Raw genomic sequence first — 7,815 nt, 5'->3', positions numbered from 1 at the left:
GGGCCCTGATACAGGAGATGCCGATGGTGCTTTAATTAGAGTGGCTTTCTCGCTTAATTAAAGTGCTGCCCTACCCTCACCCATGGAGCACACGTGAAAGTGCCCAATGTTCACAATGAGTTTCCCTGGGGTGTGGATTTAGGCTCCAAAATAATGTAGACACTTCTGAAAACTTTGCCCATTATCTACAAAGACGGGACATATTTCTTCAAGAAAGAACAGAATCTAAATATTTTGCAAGCGGTTTTTATAGTTCTATGCAGCAATTTTAAAGCCCTTTTCTACTATTCTAAATAGATCTGGCATTTTTGAACAAACTCATAAGGTGCAGATAAAAGTGACAATTTTCGCCTGATCTGGCCACAGAAAGTAGCTTATAGCTGTGACCAAACACAAGTGCACAGCTGCCAACAGCTTCAAAAATGGCTGATTGGGTGAAAATCTGACCCCTCACTGCATGAGGTATCAGATAAAGATGTTACAAAATGTAGCATATCTTTTGTAACTTGTGTCTGGGAGCTTCCAGCCTATTGTTGTTTTCAGAATGGGAGTGGAGAAGGGAGTGGAGGGAGTTCAGTCTGGGGGGTTTTCAGCCCTTCGGAGGGTGGGGCAGATGTATGGCAGCCCCACCAAGGTGGGGTGGGGGGGAGGCTCCAATTCACCCACCCCATCCTTCAGCACCAGCTGGGGAGCCCCTAGAATGAGCTCCCTCTGCTACCTTTCCCAACTCCCATTCTGAAAACAGAGAGCACTGGCAGAGAGCCCTGGCCACTGCTGTGGAAACCTGGCTGCAGGCTCCCTGCCCACAGCTGGATTTGCCTCCCCCTGGAACCAGCAGTGAACTTCTGTTTGGTCTAGGGTAACCCTGTAAATCAGAATGCTTTGCAAAAAGCATTCTGAGTTACAGATGGGAGTTGCACTTCTCTCTACACCCATAGAGTATATTTTAAATACTGCTTGCAGATTTTTCATCCTCTGGCCAGCCAATAAACCTCCCATTTGCTGGAGCCAATATATACATAAAGATGACTGGTATACACAATACTTATGTTAGAGAGGAAAACTTCACCCAAACAAAAAGTTTCAGGGAATCTTTTAATATCAATATCAACAAGCTAGTTTCCAGACAAGCAGTAAGCTGATCACTGGTTTTGCAGAATCTGAATTCTGGCTCAGTCTCACTGTCATTGATGTAAGTTAGATGTGACACCACTCTAGCTGAGTTACACTGCTATAAAACCAGTATATGAAAGATCACAATCCGAGTTTTTATGTCTTAAGGTCCCATTTTCCCATTGCCCAGTAAAAATAAATCTCACCGGAACCAACAGTTTTCTGAGGCAGGAGGGTAGGATCACATAAGCTATTTGTATCCTGTATCAGAACTATAAGCCCCCAGAGTGCAGTGAAAATAACTCCAGCTATGTTTGAAATCCTTGAGGAACATTACTGATCTTTAAAACTAGATTGAGTTACATGGAGGCATACTATGGCTAGCTACTTTTTAAAACAGCTATTCATTGTTTGTTTATTAAGAAAAAGTGGTTAAGTCTGAAGCCAAATTCTGGTTTCACATCAGTGCAAGTCCTGAGTAAGGACACTAACTTTATGGGAACTACTCAGGCTTGACAACAGTGAAAATGAGAGCAGAAATGGACTCCTGAGCTTGAGCCTCAGTTGTACTCCAACCTCATGACTTCCAGCTCAGGTAGTCATTTTTGCCTCAGTTCGTGCAGCAAGTGGGTACTAATTAATTTTTGTAAACTTCTTCAAGTGAAAATTATTGCTACTTTAACTACAAAACCCCACAAATAAATATATTCAAATAACTAATTAGATTGCCATGGAAACAAAAGCATTAACAGAGTAAATAACTCCTGTACTGTATTTACTAATTTTGTCACTGTCATTAGTCAACAACTATGTCTGCATATTTTGAAGATGCCCTGAAGATGCGCGCACACAGAGCTCACAAAGGCTTTTTTCCTCTTTTGTTGTTTAACGTGCCATTGTCTGTAATTCTCTCATAAAGGCTGAAAATAGAACTAATTTTCTTGCCAGCAGTTGTTGACAGCTATTCTGTCCTTTTATTTCTCCCTCTCCACTTTTTGTATCATCAGTTGCCAACACGGTCTTGTTCTACTTTTCCCCTTATTTTAAGTACTGACATTTTTAATTCTATCAACAAGAGTGTTCAAAGTTTGGGAGATAAAATTTGTCACTTCAGCAGGCACAGCTCCTACATTAATAAATGTCAAAGCCAGCAGAGGTGTCTACATTTATGAGATTCTTATCGTACAATTTGCAGATTTAAAAAACCTAAAGCGTATTTAAACTAATTTTCTATTAAGAGAACTCTGGAATGGAGAACAAAACCTGGCAAGAGGAAAGTGAATCTTCTGCCTGGATTTTAAGGCAGCTGGCAGGGTATCATGAAAGAGGGTAAGCAATAACTAACAGTGAGGGGTGCTGATGCCAATATGGATAGAACGCTGATAGGAAAAAAAGAGCTTAATTTAAAATCATGGTAAAATGTTCACATACAGATGCTTGAAATCAGGTTTCCGAATCTATACGGATGCTTCCTAAAACAAAAGTAATTTCATTTTCAGAGGTGCCCAATAGCCACAAATCCCAGTGAAGTCAATGAGAAGCATTGGTGCTCACATCACTACTTTGCAAAGTGGCCCTTTTATTTATTTATTTATTTATACCAATTTAAATAGGACTCTAAAAGCCTTACCTTAGGCACCTCAAAACTAATAAATAAATAAATAAATAAATAAGCCTGTTTAAATTGACCTTAAAGGTGACAACAATTGGTTTGGTTTCAAAATTAACTAGTCTGTGTTGCAGAGGTTTTTTAAAACAAGTTTTGTGTAATTTGTTTTAAAAGAGCTTTTAAAATATCATGTTGAAAGTAATTCTGAAATTAGAGCTATGGTATATTGAGGCCTTGATTGAAAACTCTTTAAAACTCCATCTAGTGGTCAGCAACCAAATATTCTTGCAGTGGATTGTAGCAGTTAACTTCAACATTTAAATTATATTTTATGAAAATAAATGGTTAGTGTAATCAGTCCCAGATTCTCATTCCATCTGGATACAAACATAGATATTTCTTTACACTAGAGGCCTATTTGTAACAATAACCACACATCAAGGGAATTGCTTACGCTGTACTTGTCTCCATAATGTTCTCAAGCCTTGGACACAGCCATGTGCTACACTTTATTTTGTTTCAGTAGCTTCCTTAAGAAGTCTTATCTACAAACCCAACCTGCACTGAATTGTGTTGGAGGACAACTTGGCTCTACCTACTCCCTTCAACATGATACTAACAGTAGCAAAACCAAACTTTATAAGGCCCCTTCTGAACCAGTCACAGACACTTAGAACCAGTCACCAGACACTTAGAAATACCTAATTTATTACAGATGGCCTGAATAAAATGCTCTGTGGAAAGGACGGAAGAAGAAATTATTACTGATATAATTCTAAAGTGGACCTTCGCCTCCATTTACCTGTTGTGGGACTTGAGTTCATATACAACATATTCAAATAAGAAAACTCTCTATAGTTAAAAAACATCCTATAAACAAAATTATTAAACAATGAAAGGGAGCCTGCCACAGAAGAAAAATGTGTTAAATGAGGTCAGAGAGGAAAGTCATCAATCGAAGGTCAAAGGCTAGGGGTTTAAAATAAGAAGCAGAAAGGATAGAGGGGGGGGGGGGGGGGGGGGGCGGAGTTCCACACTTGGAGTTAATCTAAGCCAAAGAATAATTGCTTGATAATTAAGATGCTACAGTAATGTTGGATCTCCAAAAGACGTGTAAGCAACAAAACCAGTCAGATGATAAAAGGAAGAAGCCTCGTATGCAGCAGAACTGTCCAACTGGCAGGTTGCTGGCCTCACGCAGAGGTTAAGTTGCAGCCTCTGGTCTCCCACTTAGCTGACACTGCCCCAGCGTTTCAGCTGGGCCCTGGGTCTCCTACTCCATCCTCCGCTTTGTTGTGTACCTCCACCCCAAAGGTGGGCCAGGAAGCACAGCTCATAGTTCCAGGGGGGCACAGCCCACAGCACTGGGTTGTGCGGAGCAGTGCAGCAGGGGCGCCTGCACCAGGGAGCTGAAGGTGAGGTGGGACACTGCGCATGGTGCAGTGGGGGAAGGAGGGGTGGGAGGAAGGATGCACAGCGTGTAACTGGGGGAGGAGTTGTGGCGTTCCTTTGTGCAGTCCCCAGCCACAGGAGTTAGACAGCCATGCCTTACACTGCTGTGGACAAATGGTTGATTAGAGTAGCTCAAAACTACACAAGTAAACACGGGGCACCTTTTCATATGCAAGAAGGCCTACTTCTGCAAGTGCCCTCAGACAGCATTAATATTATCCAATCTTCTGAAATCCCATCACAAGAGCACAAGTTGCTATTATGAGGATAAGGGTGAACCTTGTTGTAAAACAAACCTTAAACTGGAGGAATTTTATAGTCAGAACTTGAGTAAAATGGCAGCAGTACATTTAGAAGGCAGGGTAGATTTGTACCTCATGGACTAACCAAAGTAGATATACTGTATTTATTCAAATACAAGGTGAGGGTTTTTCCCCAATCAGCATGGGAGAAAATGCCACGTGTCTTACACTCACAGTAATACCAACTCTCACAAAAAAATCACAGGACTCCCAGTTTCCAAGTCAAATTAACTCTGACTTATGATCTCCAGATAGAGATCAAATCTTGATATTTTTTCTTTTGATGCATGTAGAGAGCGCCCAGCTGGTCAGTCTGTGGAGGGGAAGGGATGGGGGACAGATTGAGGCCCACATGGTGAGGAAGGTAGTGGGGCAGGGGCTGGGGTGAATGGGGCCCTGGGCTGGGGCATGTCATATGACAGAGCCACGGTGAGCAGATCCAGAGGCACTGGGGGGTGGGTGGCTCCCTGCACTGTGTGCACCCCCAGGGAAGCATGGGGAGCACATGCTTCCTGGATCTGTGCATGGGGTAGAGATGGTCTGCCCACTGTGGGCTGGGGCTTTGCATCCTGCTGCCTTTGCCCCAGGAGCCACACGCTGGTTGTGCTGTGTGTTCCCTGCCCGCCCAGTGGCATCGCATGACTCCTGGGGCAAAGGCAGCAGGGCACAGAGCCCCAGCCTGCAGCAGGCAGCCTGCCTCTGCCCTGCACACCAAACTGGGGAGCACTTCCCCCCCATGCCTCCCCCGGGGGTCGCACGATCCACCGCAGCCTGTCTATGTGCGTGTCTGTCCCTCACTCCCAAGCGACAACCCTCCAGCCCTGCTGCTGCCCCTCACTCCTGACCCACAATACCCTGCATCCTGCCAGGGTGTGTGGCGACCCCCTCCCAAGGCTCCACCCCCCCAGAAACCCACAGGTCCCCCACACCTTCACAAAACCCCACACAAACACACAAACACATACTTCAAAAATAGCATCTTATAATTTACATTACAAATCTCTTGATTTTTAAGAGTTTATCTCATGATTTTTGACAAGGTGGGGTTCAGCAACACTGCATTCACATACAAGGAAACCTCATTAAATACATGGCCTATTGTTAAATTGCTGCCAAAAGCAGCACATGCTCAGTCATGGAAACCAACTATGAAGTTGATTAAATGCAGCCAACACTAAACATGACTATAAACCACATGGCCCACAATAGGCAAACATGCTGATTTTTTAAATTAAATTTAGTTTCCAGGGCCAAGTAAGTTCTGAATTAAGTTCCAAATTTCAACTGAGCAGAATTCAATTGTTCAAGTCTGTGTGGTGCTACCACCCACAAGTATCCTACCTCCCACACTCATCAGTCTGAAGCTTCAGATACTCCCAAATCTATGGCAGGCATCCTACATACAAGCCCTAAGCCAGAAGGTTTTGGAATTCAGATGTCCCCTAGTTTTGCTGGCCCCTAGTCAAAAGAGCAAGCAAGGGGGAAAGTCTAAGAACAACCCCACATTGCCATAAGTTGTGTAGCTGAGATCCTTGTGTTTAGAGGCATTTGTAGACTTTCATAGAGGTCAGCATGCCCACAGTGCAAGGGACAGGCCTTTAAGCTCTAACTAGACTCGCGTCATTCATGACCCAGAAGATGCTGATCATGGTATCTCCCGTACCAAAAATGCTGATGGGAACCTACCATAAGGATAGGTTAGCACAGTCCACGTGAATAAGATATACAGTAGTGCCCACTGTGCACAGTACCCCTCAGCACTGACTCTTCCCCAAGTCATGGTGAGCCACTACACTGCATACATTTTTAGTTCCTCTTCACTACCACAACTAAGTTGTGCCTTTCTTTCTGATTCCCAAAGATTTCTGTTTCTTCACTAGCTTTAAATGTCTGGCAAGCATCACCAAATGGAACCTAAACAGTTCACCGAGAATCCCTTTGTCACCCCCTCTTTCAGCTTGTTGCATGATTAGTGTGGCTCTGCCCTCCATGAGGCAAAGCTGAACCAGGCTCATCTGCATATAGTTTTTTGGAGGATCCCTGGACTGGTGACAAGAACACCCAGTTCCAGTCATGAGTGGGGGGACTAAATTAGCACATGGATCGTTTGTGGGGGGTATCTGGAGTACACACACATACCGAGCACTGTTGAGCTGTGGGGTCACCGCAGCTTGAAAATGTTGTTGATCCTTCTAGGGCCCAGCCCAATCAAGTATATGGTAAATCACAAGCCTTTTGGCTTTGGACTAGTATTATGCATAAGTTGTATGATATATAAGCAGGTACAAAAGTGCATTTTACAAATGTGTTTATGGAGTATCAGTGCTAAAACTTGCAGCAGTTTCATAAAAGGCAAAATGCATCAATTCTGCATGAACTAATCTATGGCACTATATGCAAATTACTATAGGTATGTTTTAGATGTGCACTGATATTATCAGTCATATATCAGATCAGCATCGATAAAAGGAAAATAAACATTATCGGCAATCGGCTTTTTCTGGATGGTGTAGCCAATAATGTTACCAATTAATGCCATGTGCATGCACACAGCCACAGCATGCATATGGCCAGGAATGCAGCCTGGCAGCTTGGAGAGCAGTGTCCAGCTGGTAAGTGTGTGGGGGAGAAGGGGCATAGGGAGGGCAGATGGAGGCCTACATGGTGAGGAAGGGAATGGGGCAGAGGCAGGCACTGCCCAGCCAGGGCGGTGAATGTGACCCTGCCAGGAGCAAGATGGAACCATGGATGGCTCATCTGGGAGAGTGTAGGGAGGAGGGCGGCTCCCTGCTGCTGCACACACCCCGGGGGAAGGCATGAGGGGGCATGTGCCCCCTGGATTTGTACATGGGGTGGAGGCAGCCTGCCCATTGCGGACTCAAGGCCAGGAGGCTGGGCCAGGGCTGTGCTCGGGGTGGGCGGCAGTGGCACTGGGAGGTGTGGCTATGAGGTGGGCTAAAGCCACTCCAATATTCACTGTAGCTATCCCTCCCAGCTTCGCCCATGGTTCTGCCCCACTCCCGGGGTCACTTCACCAGCCTGACTGGGCAGCGCCTGCCCCTGCCCTATTCCCTCCATCTCAGGCCAGGAGGCTGGGCCAGGGCTGTGCTCGGGGTGGGCGGCAGTGGCACTGGGAGGTGTGGCTATGAGGTGGGCTAAAGCCACTCCAATATTCACTGTAGCTATCCCTCCCAGCTTCGCCCATGGTTCTGCCCCACTCCCGGGGTCACTTCACCAGCCTGACTGGGCAGCGCCTGCCCCTGCCCTATTCCCTCCATCTCTCCCTCACCATGGGGGCCTCGATCTGTGCCCCCCATGCCCCTTCCCTCCTCCACACCT

This window comes from Alligator sinensis, unplaced genomic scaffold (assembly GCF_000455745.1).
Source record: "Alligator sinensis unplaced genomic scaffold, ASM45574v1 scaffold1517_1, whole genome shotgun sequence".
Classification (NCBI taxonomy): Eukaryota; Metazoa; Chordata; order Crocodylia; family Alligatoridae; genus Alligator; species Alligator sinensis.
This window is presented reverse-complemented; position numbering follows the sequence as displayed.